General features: G+C 34.1%; 1 protein-coding gene across 3 annotated transcripts in view; it reads right to left on the bottom strand.

Annotated features, from left to right (window-relative positions):
* Window positions 1–13,371, bottom strand: part of LOC105347601 (inhibitor of nuclear factor kappa-B kinase subunit epsilon) — a 384,423-nt gene that overhangs the window by 169,813 nt on the left and 201,239 nt on the right. The window lies entirely within an intron of this gene.

Genomic DNA, 13,371 nt, shown 5'->3' on the forward strand with positions numbered 1-13,371 from the left:
CCCGGACCAAAACTGAAGCCCCAGGCGGGGTTCAACATTTAACATATATAGAAAAATGTTTAAAGATCTTCTTCTCAAGAACTAATTGCAACAGTTGAATAAATCCTTGGCCATTGTCGATTCTAAATTTTTTAAAATTGTTACCCCCTGTTTTATACTGGGGCACCAAGAGGGGTTCAAAGTTTGACATAGAAATATATAGGAAACATGTTTTAAATTCTTCTTCTTGAGAACTACAATGTTACAATTTGTTATGTGTAGATTCAAAATTGTCAAAGCCAACCCGTAGACCAATCCTGGGGCCCAGATAGGGGTTCAAAATTTAAAATAGAAAAAGCATACCGGTATGCTCTGACTTAGAATGTACAAGGAACTGTTGTTCAGGTGAGCAATGTGGCCCATGGGCCTTTTGTTTAAAAATAGAATTGTAAAATTATCGATTATCATCTGAAATTTAGAGGTAAAGTTGAATAATTTATTAATAAAACATGAAGAAATTCTACACCGAAACGTTTAAAACAGCAATAGACTGCATGAAGTCTCCAGTATCATAGGTGATCCAGGAATTGTGTGCCAGGGTGCGTTACATACTGCTTGACGTTCGACACTCATTAATTCATTTGCATTGACGAAACCGTATCTCAAGTCTGGCGTGTACTGAGCTATCTAGGTTTGGTTGATCTAATTGCCACACTTAAATGTACACGTCAAACATTTATCAGACGAGTGCATGTATGGTTTGATTTGTACTGATGTCGCAGGTACGTAGCATCAGGAGGGCACCACCTTTTGGCACAGGAAAGATATTTCTAATAACATTAATAAAAGTGAATTAACATGAAGGTTACCTTCTACCCTCCCCCCCCCCTTTTTATGGAGCTATGTAAAAAAGATGAATTACAGATAAGGAAATAAACAGTGAAAAGTGAAATTAAAGTTAAAAGTATATCCCTCCCCCCCCCCCTCTGACAAGGATTTTTATGATTTTGAAAGTAGCCTATGTTCCTTATTTTCCTTTTTTTATCTGATCAATATTTGTTGGCATATTTTTCTGTCAATATCTTCCCCCCCCTCCTCCCTTCTGTCAAAAACGAAGCTACGTGCCTGTTTCGTTTATTATATTCGTGTGGTTCAGAGTGTCAGCTTAAATTAATCAATGTAATTCGGTATGAAAGGGATTAATAGAATTTATCTGTTAGACGTTATCAACTTGAAACAATAGTTTAAAAATTGAATCAGGAAAAACTTACTACCGATAGTTGACTTTCTTTTCAGTGAAGCGTTATCTGCACTGATGTATATGTGCATGTATACTGATTGTAAATTTCCTTTACACATGTAGTACGGCAGATAAGAAACTGAAGAGAAAAAAACAAGTATATGTTTTTATCTAAAAAAAAATCCCTTCCCGGGTATGTAAATTAGGCTTAATATCGATTTTTATAATGCTTACACTAGTTCAATTTTTTGGAACAAAATGATTCAAGTTGCTTTATTATAACCTTACAGCATATTGATTGTGCATAGGTCACTTGTCCTTTGTTTTGGCGCTCTAAAAAGAAAAGAATCAATGCCAATAAAAACAATTCAAACAGCACTTACATGTGTACATATAGTTACAAGTTCTGCTTTTTGGTGATTTATTATGCTATTAAGTAGTACATGTAAATCAAAGCGAGGAAATTCTAATATTTTAAATTGAATTTTACGATTAAACCAAAAGGAATTTGCTCCGTGTTTTTCGCTCTCTTCATTAGAAAAGTATCTATTTACCAAAACTAACATTATGTAAAGGGTAAGATACGTATTATACTGATTGATTTGGTAGAAGGATCATTTGTAATTCTTATAGGTCAAGGGTGGGTCTCAACATTGCCGAAATAAATATTAAGAGGGTTCGATGATCGTGGCCAGTTTTAGACTATAATGGTCTCCTTTACAAGAAGAGCTCTGCATAAAAATATAAAGATAAAATATATGGATTTTTTTAATTATTAAATAATAGTTAATATCTTAACAAATCATACCTTAAAATTTAAGGCAGATCTGATGGTTAGTTTTGTTGACCATCCAGCCTCTGTAAGAGCATACATGTATGTACTCAAGATAAAAAGAAAAAAGTGCAGGTTTCCAGTTGTACACAAATTCAAACAGAACAAGTACCCACGTCAACATTTCATTAGTGACTTTACCTTAGCCATTCTTATTACATGTTTATACGATAAAGCGTTTTATTTCAAATGTTTAATAATTGTTATAATAACAATTTGGCATTTGCGATTTTACATGTACACTATACATGTATGTGCATTCTCATGATTCGATACACAACATCGGAGTCAAGAAAGTAAGAACTTGCGAGAAAAAAAGGGGAATCTACAGTACATGTATATCCTCTCAATATATGTCCTCTATCGGGGGCGGCTTTATCATATATACATGTACATTATTTGCGTGATAGTGAGGGGGTATGAAGATTTATCCCCCCCCCCCCATTGAACATCATATTTGCCACTAAAAATAAGGTTTTCTAGGGAAGGAAATCTTCGTATATCTCTCGAAATTGTTTATTATGCTTAATGCTTAATGCCAGCCAGTAATAAATATAGAAACCATCGGGTTCTACTCGTTTTTCAACTCTTGTAGAGCAAAACATCCTGAATGTTGTGGGGGGTGGGGGGGTGGGTTCTGTTATTTTTCCCCCCCAATTTTCAATAACTCGTATTACATGTAATTAGTTTTTCTAATGTTAAAACGATAAAAGTGTTGATTTAGTAGATATCCGATAAAATTTTAGAATAAATCATTTGATTACTTCGTACATGTAAGCTCATCCACGAAATTTTTCATACAAATGAGAATTCACGTGGCTTCCGAATAAATCAGATATTAAGATTGTGCCAAGTGTGTACATAACATATAATCTGGGCTAAATTGATAAGTTTTTTTAACAAAAAAAAAAAATAATTGTTATATCTACCATAGTAAAATTCTCTCTCTCTCTCTCTCTCTCTCTCTCTCTCTCTATCTCTCTCATCAATTGTCTTGTTGTGACGTTGTACGTCGTTATACAACGTCACACGCAAACTGAGCGTCATTCCGTGTTATAAAAACACAGCGTTGTTCATCTACTCATAGACTTCATCATGGGCTATATAAATATTAAAATGGCATCATTTCCTAGAAATATTTTCTATTTTCTTATATTCCTAGAGAGTTCGATCCAAAAGAGAACAACAACAAAATGTTCAAGAAAGCACTAGAGAAGCAGGGCATTCGTGCCAAAGTGACCAGGAGTGGATCCGCTATGGAGACGCCAAAATCCGTTGATTTAAAGAGGGCCAAACTTCCCCCAATTGGTAGCAAACCTGTTTGGAACAAATTTCATCTACACTGTTAAACTTGTGGTGTGTTTGAAACAGAAATTAAGCGTATGTTACTTTTTTTTTTATATTTTTCTTACACAAATGTCTTAGATATATACACACCCGCTATTAGATTTTATAGTTGATTTTTCTGATTTTCCCCTTTTCGTTAATTGTAGGAGAAAAACCGAAATTACAGCTGGAGAGGATAAAGTCTGCCAGATCCCGGCGTAAGAATGCGGAACAATTAAGAAATGGTAGATTATAACATTAAAGTAATACATTTATTGTAATTTGTCTGGTTTAATGAATATATACATATACATGTACGTGTACATGTATGTGTAAGCTAACAAACAACTAAACTAGTGCGAAAGACTCAAAAAATCTTAGATGAAAATGATGATATATTTAAACAATTACAAATTATTCCAGAAATACATCTTAATGACTTTGATTAATTTCTTCAGCTGCTGTTGAACGTAATATTTAGGATAAACAAAAAGAGGCCGCACTGAGACGGACAGATAGAGAGAAAGAATTAATGGAGAGACTGCACCGTCGGTCATTGAAGCGACAGACCAACAAGACACCAGCCCACTTACTGGTACTTTTTGATACATGTATGCTGCAATAATCTCACGTTCATGTAAACTATTTTTAACGTTAGCATAATTATGAATAATCAAATATCTAAATTTTTTATTTTTTATTTTTTGGCTCCTTAGCCATGTTAATTCGATATTACCGGATTTTTCTTTATTGTAACATAAAGAACGAGTGCACTTATAGGTCCCGGTAAACAGCAGAAAAATAATAATTCAAGTAAAGCTTAATTTTTGTTATTTCGCATCATATATTAGGCTAGTATTGAAAACAAGCAAAGTGTATGAATATTTTGTTCAAGGTTTTTCCTATAGCATTCAGGAGTTATTACCTGCGTGACCCATGTTGAACCCACCTATAGAATTTTTTTTTTCAAATAGTCAGGTGGGTTCTATTCAGGTAGACGTTTGTCAAATGTGCGCACTGTAAAACAGTGGCACGTTTTAAATCGCTTTCCATCGACTGTGTATGGTCAGGAATGTTTGTTTGAACACTATAAATAATTCTATATGTCAAGTACTTTGTCTTCAGTTCTTAGAAGTAGGTACAGTGAATCTTACAACACAGCTCTGATGTGTTAAATTTTAAAATGTATCATTATGAAAATGTATGAAACAATGTAATTATTTTGATTGTAGATAACCTGTGAGTCACATGTGTTAAGCAACTTTTTCGCAAAAGGAAATTTAAAGTTTTCCATTGGTTTGCTACGTTTGTGGTGATGAAAATCCATTGGATGTACCACTTGATGTGCTTGCAGGTCACCCCACTTCCCGTGAAACATAATGTGATGTACCCACATAAAGGACATAAACATAAAATACACAAAAGTATTTGCTTGAAAAATGCAAAATTTAACATGGACTAGATCATACCATATGTATTATATGACAGTGTTGATGTATTGGTAACTGAATTGGTGACTTTCAATAAATACACATTTGTTTGAATTTTTTGTTTGTTTATTTTTTTTCCTCCCTCCCTCCTAGGTTTTAAATTTTCATGTGACGTTAAACGTAGAATTAATTTTAAACGGCCTAATGATCTTTACATCCACTGAGAATGTTTTTCTTCTATTTCTTAGTTTAGCAAATTAGGAAACTGACAAGGCTGAAATCTACGATTTTTCTACAGTGATCTAAAAAAAAAATCACGGACTGCACGAGACAATCTTGACGATGACATGTCAGAATACTTTAATCCAATTTATATCTAAGTACAATGATGATTGAACATTTCTTCTATCTACTTTTGTACAATACAACAATAGTAAATATACATGTTGTTACTTTTACTAACTCTTTATAATTAATTCAATATAATTATTTCAAAGATGTACTTTTAAAATATAAACAATAAAATGTTTCCTTTGGTGAGCTATGGAGGCTATATAAATGTATGGAGCGATTATTGCAGACAAAAAAATACATCACTCGCTAATACAAAACACAAAAGAAAGAATTTTATTATTTAAACAGAGTACATTTTGAGGACAAGGAGGAATTCGTACCAGATATAGATTGAACCCAAAATCTACTGGTATCTTTCCGCAGTGTACTGTAGAGCTTACACTCTACTACGTTAAAATTCCAGCTATATGTACATGTAACTTCGGGTATCATTTAAGAATTAAGTTACAATGATTGTACATTAAACTCTTGAAGTTATTGGGATTACCAAGGGCCTTGCTATTATACGCGGACGAAAAAAATGCCTCTTCTTGTAGTTCTCGGTTGTTACTGAGGCTGTCAGCAAATTAAAAGTTAGGGAGAGAATCTAATTGAAGCAAACCGCGATTTTAGAGCACATGCCCCCTCAATGACGCATGGAGAGAATCAACGACGATGTAGGGGAGTGTGGTAGGGTAGAATCGGTGGGAGGGGGAGCAGACATATCCAAATCTTGATACGCAACAAAAAAATTTAAAAGGAAAAACCATTTTCGCTATATTCCTCAAAACCCCACTCCGTTGGGGGAAGGGGGGGGGGCACGGTGCATTCTTATATTATAATTCCGGTTAATTTTTAAAAAAAATATTGAAATTTGAATCAGCGTTGAAGTCAAGACAGGATGAAAAGTTAAGGCCAAAAAAAAAAATTCTTGTTTTCTGTCACCTGACCAAAAAAATTAGGGTAGGTAGGTAGGAAAAACATTTAATTTTTAAAAAATATTTAATTTTTAAAAACTTAAAGGATGTGTGTTATAATGAGAAAAAGTATGTTCACAGTGCACAGTATGTTAATGATGATTCAAAATTTCCAAAGGTCTTTGTATTATTGATGCATGTAATATATAGAAAACAACTTATAACGAAAAAAAATCGATTTTTTTTTAAATCAAAATTAAAAACTAATATTATTTGCAAAATTTAATCTACATTTGTATGAATGTATTTATCCTTTTCTGGATAAATATTTCTGTTTTGTTTTAGCTTTAAATGTCAATATCAAATCAGTGTCTGTACTTTCGTGTATTTGGGGTATTAGTCCAACCCTTTGACCCACTTACTACCGTACGTTATTTTGTAGAGGATCTGTTTAATTTTCAAGATAATATAGACAGCAGTTTTATGATAATTTTAACATTTATTGCAGTTATTAACTAATAACAGGTTATTAACTAACTGTTATATCAGGATTCAAAGTAATAAACATCGTTTTTGTAATTTCCAATGCACAGTATGTTGTCGCATCACCCGTATTTATAACCCCTGAAAATAAGATAGTTGCAAGTTATACTATAACCACAAGGTTAATTTATGCAGTAAAAATGTCTGACGGGCTGTATATTAGTTTACTATGATTATTTTGCCAGTGAGGTCAGTTTACACGATTGTGAATTTAGAAGACCGGGCACTTTCACTTCTCTTTCTGAGGAAATTCTGGAGAAGTTACCGATTACCATCATGATCACAAAAAAAACTTTTAGGGTCGGAGCACAGGGGCATCGTATCCGCTCTATACTCTATGACATATATAAATATTACACAAGGGAAGAATCGAAAGTAGGACACGATTTGTAAACACTTATGTTAAAAAACAACTTACTTGACAAACGTCACGCAAATCTTCCCACACAATGTTGCAAATGTTGTCAAAAAACACGTTCACATTGAAAAATTCCTAATAAACTCGGCAAAAAGCGTTGTTATCCCATTAAAACCGCTGTCTGCTGCAGAAACTCAATCGCTTCGCCCAAGAAAAGATAACTCTGTATTTTCGCCATCCGAAAACACTCGGACTCTCTATGTTCAGTAATGATATATTGTAAAATTCCGCGAAACATCAATAACAAAACAAAGAAATAAATTTTATACATCTGCAGATCTGAACTTGCATCGGGGGTAGAGGTGAATACTGAATGATGGACAATCTTATTTTAAATTAAATAAGTAGAATTCAGTTTCAAATGTCAAAATATATGTATATTTTTTTTTATATAATGTAGATCTGCTGTCACAATATATTTATTGTGTATATATGTGTGGTCTTAAAGATAATAATAGGAAATTTGAGAACAATGAATTGTTCGACCTGCTACTGCAGTTATACTTTATATTGACCACTAGAGCAAGGCTATTTGATTTAGAAGAAAAAGACTCGTATAGTTTAAATTTAGTTAAACAATATATATCGTAATTTTATAATGAACAATTAATGATGATGAAAAAGTGTTGAGACAGTATTTAATTTTAAATATTCTTTTATTGTTGTTGTTGACATATATTTGTTTTTAAACAATTGCATTTTAATTACGCTATTTAAGGTATATGCCAAATATATCGGAACGAATGTTATTATGCTTACGGTAGTTACATAAGACGAACATTTCCCAACACATTTTACAGTTTACCGAAATTTCTACTATCATTACTGAACATATAAATAGAGAGAAAGTACAGAGTTATCTTTTCTTGGGCGAAGAGATTCTGCAGCAGACAGCGGTTTTAATGGGATACAAACGCTTTTTACCGAGTTTATGAGGAATTGTTCAATGTGAACGTGTTTTTTGACAACATTTGCAACATCGTGTGGGAGGATTCGCGTGACTTTTGTCAAGTAAGTTGTTTTTTTATATTGTTTACAAATCTTGTCCTACTTTTGATTCTTCCCTTGTGTATTATTTATATAGTGTCATAGAGTATAGAGCGGATACGATGCCCCTGTGGGTAAAATAAAAATTAATCATAAGACTTCAAAGTTGGATTGTTGTGATAGTGATATTTGTTAATTCTTTGTATCTGGTTTTTTTTTCAACAATTTTATGAAAATTAGATTAGAACAGGTGAAAAGGAAGAATCTGTTTAATTTGTTTAGTGATAAGTGCGTATTAAAGGGTCAATTTATTTTTTTTGAATGTCACTTTTTAAAAACACTGTTAGAATCACATGTACTGGAAGTCGTTTTGATAGCTGTTCATTGTCAAGATGTAATTGTCAATAACTATTTTATAATTAGCAGTTTTCGATAGATATAAAAAGTGTTAATACATGTATATTTATTTGTCTATCCTTCAGCAATGAAAATTTATAATCCATTAACTAAAACTACGATTTTAAACATGCACATGGATACATGAATGATGAATATACATGTAATTCATAGTACATTGTAGATACCAGTAACTGTACACTATCACAGTGTTGTTGTTACACTGTCTCACAACATCCACATAACATAATGTTATAGGAACATATACACACAGTACCTAATTGATGGATGTACATATAATGGTCACTGTAGATATGTGTACACAGTAACTGTGTTGGTGTAACGGTGTCCCACCCAGAGATTGTTCTCATCATCCACACACACACTATTGGGATAATTTACCCCTTGTTTTGGTGTGAGTAATAGAGACAAGAAATGACCGTCCTGATCCAGAAGATGAACTGTGTTACTGATAGCATCACACACCAGGATGTGACCGAGTACATCAGTATATATTCCATAGGGATTAAACCCTGACCCCTGACCTGTGTAGGAGAACCTGTGTTGTCCCGATTTATCCACCACCACTACAGCATGTGTGTTAAAGTCTGATGCACAGACATCGCCATTAATGTTTTCTGTGATGTAGAGTGGTCCACCATACAGTGCCTGTCCTTTGTTGTTTCTCTGTATGTTCTGTATTTCTGTCCCTGTCTTGTTGTACCTGGTGACTTTACCCTCTCCATCCTTCATCATCCCCACCAGTATGTCCCCGTTGATGTGGGAGGAGTGTATACTGAGTGGTCCCCAGTCTCTTGGTGTTTTAATGAATTCAGTGATTGTATTATCCGGTGTTATCCTATTGATAACGTTCTTGCCGCCTCTGTCTGTATAGATTAGATCCCCGTCCTGTGTGACTGTGTGGTAGCCTAAAGATCTACCACTGGTTTGTATCTTCTGTAGCTGATTCCCTTGTAGATCTATTTGGACAAGGTTACCATTCCAATCACTGACCCAGAGTCTGCCTGATTTACCCAGTGATACATGACATACCTGATCAACACCTGGTACTGTGTACTCCCTGACCTCGGTGACAGAGGAAGACAGAGACAGTGTTTGTTTCACGTCCGATTTCTCTCTGTCTTGTTTCCTTTGTTTCCCTGTAAGTTTAAACTGTGTAGAGGCAGTCTCCATGGGTTTAAATTTTCTGTTTTCTGCTATTGTGTTGGGAACAGCTATTCTACCCAGTAGTTTGGCGACATCTTCCTTGCTGTGTTGACCAGCAGTAAATACGGGTGGGACTGGTTTGGATGTCTCTGGCACAGGTCGAATTTTAAGGCTTTTTGATTTGAGAGATGATGTTAAATTTTCTATTTTTGAGGGAGATAGGTAACCATAATATGTTTTGATTAAATCATTAAGGTAGTTGATGAAGTCATCTATTTCTTGGTTTTGACCGTTTAATGTTTCTAATAATGACTGTTCTATTTTGTTGACTTGTTCTATATTATCTGATGTGACTGCATCTACCATTCTTTTCACAGACTCAGCTTCAGCCTTCATTGCTGTTCTTATACCTTCCATGATTTTCTTTATTTCTGTGACATCTCCAGCAATTTCTTTTTTTACGTCTTGAGAAACTGGCTCAAAATAATTTCGAATTTTGTAAATTTCATCTTGATATTGCGATACCTTTTCAGCAAAGACAATTTCTAGATCAGTAAATACATGGCCGCGGTGTTCTTTTGTGGCTGTGCATTTAGAACAAAGGGGAATCTGGCATTGCTCACACAGAAGATCTATGTCTTTTGTTGGGTGGATCTTGCATTTCTCTACAGAAATTCGACGTTTGCGTTGTTTATAATAGACCACTTCATGATTCTTAGTTTTCTTATTCTTCTGATGTTCATCTCTGCATTGTTCACACATTTGTTGGTGACAGTCATTGCAGTAAAACTGGCAGTTCTTCTCACAGTCTTCAGTGCCACACACCAAATAATGCTGGGCGTCGGGTGGTGCTTGGGATTCAGATAATGCCATCTGAAATGGTAAAAGTGCCTATAAGTTAGTGGAGGCTACATGTGTTTCATTAATCGTATTTGTTATCAAAAAATCATTAAAAACTCTGCATTTAAGACCGATCCACCCCCCTCCCCCTACACACATACATGTTCTCAAATCGATATGTTTGTATTGAGTAATATTTACATTTTCAACTGTTTTTGTCTGTGATAACATTACGAATCAATGATTAACCCTAAAACCCAATAACTTCATAAAACATGAGTGGCACTAAATGGGAGTGTCTTATAGCATAACCAAAACACGGTATTGGCTGCGCCGCGTAGTATTACAAAGCATGTGCTCCATAAAAGTGGTTTTAAAATAAAGTTGTTTTAAAGTGTACAAATTGGAAATAATATAAATATAAGTAATATGAAATCATTCTTTGAATATTATGAATTGATAATTTTGGTCGGAGCATGGTCAAATCTATCATAAACCCCTTTGGGCTTTATTGGCTTTATTGGATTTGAATACGCCCCGACCGAAATTATCACCTCATGATACTCAAAGAACGATCCCTTATTCCTTAATAATCTTCAGCAGATACATATAGGAATTATGACATTCCGGTATACACTGTAATGTCACACTTTGAGGTAGAGGCAATTTATTTGTCCATTCCGTATTATCAACTTATCTTAGTTATGTACATGCCCGAATCCGGAATTTTTAGTGTACATGTCTTAATATTTATATAATAATGAGCAGAAAATATAATGCCGGTGTATTAATTATAAGGTAAATAGCTTCCATTTACAAATGAATTATTTGTTTACATCAAAAACTGTCAATTATAGTTGCTTTATTAACAAGTGCAAAACAAATCGAAAAATAAAATTGGATATCTGACCATGGCACTATATAACTATGAAAATGGCCACTACTTTCGGTTAAGTACAATGATCAATGAAAATATTGCATACATATATAAAAATATTAATGTTGAACTACCTGTAAATGCAATATTACGCTAGGAAACATGCCAGCTTCTGTATTGTCATTGGAAATAGATGTTATGACTTTTCTATTGTATCAAACAAATTCTTATTCTAACTTACCTTTAGTTCTGTAGCAGGGTAACCTGGTGACGCCCTAAGATCAGAGTGAGAAAATACGAGACTTGTGTGATTTACTTCCTGGTTGAGCTAAAATTAGATTTAAACCTCCCGACCTATCTATGTGATATATATATATGAGTACGTGTACGAGCAGTCTTATCAAAACAACCCCCTTCTCTTTACCCATACAGACGAGTGTAAGGATAAAGGGGGGGGGGGGGTACATATGTAATCACACTGGGGTACGAGGTACTTTTTTAATTCAATGGAACGAATTTGATTATGACTTATGGTTTGAATCATCGTTAATCCGTATAATATATTTAAAAGTAAATAAGTTTGTAACCGTGGCGTTGGATGCAAATATAAAGTGGTCTGTGAGAAAAGAACATTTACAATTTTACACAGAATGCAGTTATATAAAATTATTGTGAATTATCAAATATGAACTACATTTATTGATATGCATTTTGAACTCCAGACCTGCAAAATCAATTCTCCTAGCAGTGAAGCACTCACTTCCTAAACCATGCGCGAATCCAGAATTTTTTCCCAGTGATGGGGTAGGGGTAGGGGTCCGAAGGATAGTTTTATTTGCGGGGGGGGGGGGGAGGGGGGGAAGGAATCATATTTGCGATAAGTTTTACTACGTAAATGTAATAAGTTTCAATTTTCCGGGGGGGGGGGTGTCGGAGTCCTATCCATCTAGCTTGACAGACATGCAAGACAAAAAAATCCTGCTTTCAGATCTACGGATCAACGTAGCGCGCGGCAAGCTCACTACACGGTCTTTATAATGGACATAAAATACAGTTAAGCATAATTAATGAACATCTCCACTTTGCCAAGTGGATATACAGTTTCTATGGAATTTCATAAACACCCCATCATACGGCTGTTCCGAAGCAGAGGTAACTTGTCACGAAAAGGTAAGGTATTTAAGATTCATACAACGTTTTCTTAAATGTCTTTCAAGTCTTAATAAATCATAAACATCGTCCGAAGGCAAACGTTTCTGATCCGCTCCGCTCTACAGAAACCATCTGATCAAAAATATGATTTTAATCATTTTGGTGAAGATGAATCCTACAGGGGTAAATTATTGTAAGCTTTTTAAAAATTGTGAAAATTTCTAATTTAAATCGATATTTTTTCTGTTGTTTGTGTTAAATCCTCAAAATCCCGTCAAACCTACATGTATATAATTCGATAAAAAGTTAAGATAAGAACATAGGAGAGATTGTAGATTTTTGATTTTGACAAAGAGGTAAAGCGCCTTTTCCCAATATTTCGCCTACACCTGTCTTTGGACGGAAAGTATCTGTTACTAAAAATAGCTTCAGGTACCTAGCTGTCGCAATATGATTTTCAAAACTTGGATACACTGTACTGATTTCATAATGGTGTATGCAAGAGCTTATTTGTCATAAATTCTGGAAACTCTGTGTATAGCAGAAGTTGATATTCTGAACCGTGATAAGTTCAAGTAGAATGCAATCGATCTAAGTGTAAATAGAGTACATGTATAGTGTTAATGAAGAGGGTATGCTCATACTCAGACTGAAACAAACAAGATATTAAAAAAAAAAAACCAGAAGAATAAATACATGTAACCTTTATAACCTCTCTATTCTGTTCATGTTTCAATTTAAGTAAAAAAATACTATACTTAGTGGATTTGATCCAGCGACCACAAAATCAAAAAGACCTCCGCGTTACCACTAGGCCACGCATCTAACATTTTCAGCAAATGAATATTCAATATATATGGCTAATTGGCTATATACATGATTGTATTAGAAAAAAAACACTAATTGAAATATTTGTATAATTTTCAGTACGAAG

The sequence above is a fragment of the Magallana gigas genome, chromosome 4 (assembly GCF_963853765.1).
Source record: "Magallana gigas chromosome 4, xbMagGiga1.1, whole genome shotgun sequence".
NCBI lineage: Eukaryota > Metazoa > Mollusca > Bivalvia > Ostreida > Ostreidae > Magallana > Magallana gigas.